The sequence below is a fragment of the Tupaia chinensis genome, unplaced genomic scaffold (genome assembly GCF_000334495.1).
Source record: "Tupaia chinensis unplaced genomic scaffold, TupChi_1.0 Scaffold000410_1, whole genome shotgun sequence".
Lineage (NCBI taxonomy): Eukaryota > Metazoa > Chordata > Mammalia > Scandentia > Tupaiidae > Tupaia > Tupaia belangeri.
In genome coordinates, this window is record NW_006159915.1 from 3,143,998 (window position 1) to 3,145,230 (window position 1,233).

A 1,233-nucleotide genomic window follows, 5' to 3' on the forward strand; every position below is an offset into this window, starting at 1 on the left:
GATCTTGGGCACGCATGCACACGTGCCTGGCATGAGTCTAAGCCATCGGGTCCAGGACTCAAACCATGGTCGACTACATGAGAGTCCAGTGACATAGCCATTACGCCAACTGCTGGTCCCAGATATGATGTGTTTTAAAGAGAGAAATAAACTGTGAATGTGTACTAGTTTCAATTCAAATATAAAATTTTAAGAGTTCTTTTTTCTTTTGGCTATATGGTACTTTTGCTTGCATGAGAGACAGACAGAAAGCAAGAAATCACCAGGGGGGATGACCACACCTCTATCTTTTTTCCTACACTCTTTTCTTGGGATATTTTTTTTTTTATTAGACACTGCTTTTAATAGTTGAAGACTGATGATACCTGATAATCAAGAGTAAATTAATAGGCTAACATGTAAAAATATATATTTTAATAAGTATAAAGTATATAAACAATAAGGTAAACTTGGAGCTGATCAAGATACATAAATTAGGAGGTACAAGTGTCTATCTGAATTTTCTATATTTCTTTTTTTAAAAAGTATTTATTAAAGTAAATTGTTTAATATACAATTTCTCATTTGTCATTTTGGAACTCCTTTATTGTAAAGACAATTCTTCTGTCTGATGAAAGCAGCAGTCACAATAATTACTCTGGACCACCATGTTGGATAAATTCAATTTCTTCTTGAGAAGCCAGTTTCTTTCTGTATTTTTGAGGTAAAGTTATTATTATTTCTGCCGTGTCTGGTGGACCCTGATACATCAGCAAATCTGGTAATTCACTTTCCCTAGAATGCTGTGAAACTGCAGAAGAAAGGGATGGTAGTCCTGCTGACCTCAAAGCTTAGGATTATCTTTTCGGTCAGGAAACCTTATGTGCATATGTGGCTTCACTACCTGTATGACTCAGCTGGCAGACGCCATCTTGCTGCCCATCATGACCCCAGAGCTTCGGAATTTTTTTGGCACTCATGCACATGGGCCTGGTGTGAGTTTCAAGCTGCTGGGTTCTGGACTCGAACCATGGTCGGCCCTGTGGGAGTCCAGTGTTGTAACCAGTATGCCATCTGCTGGTCCCTACATTTCTTTTTTGATAAATGAAAATTTGGCTTCCTAGTAACATTGACATAATCCATGATCATTTTATTTGCTTATTATTTTTTCTCCCTGCTTCATACATACACATATATAAAAATACATATTTTCCATGAACTTTTGGAAGACCCCCATGTGTATATATGTGTATG

General features: G+C 37.1%; 1 pseudogene; it reads right to left on the bottom strand.

Moving 5' to 3' along the window:
- Positions 1 to 632: 632 nt before the first annotated feature.
- LOC102497570 (28S ribosomal protein S36, mitochondrial pseudogene) lies at positions 633 to 925 on the bottom strand (annotated as a pseudogene).
- Between the last annotated feature and the right edge of the window lie 308 nt (positions 926 to 1,233).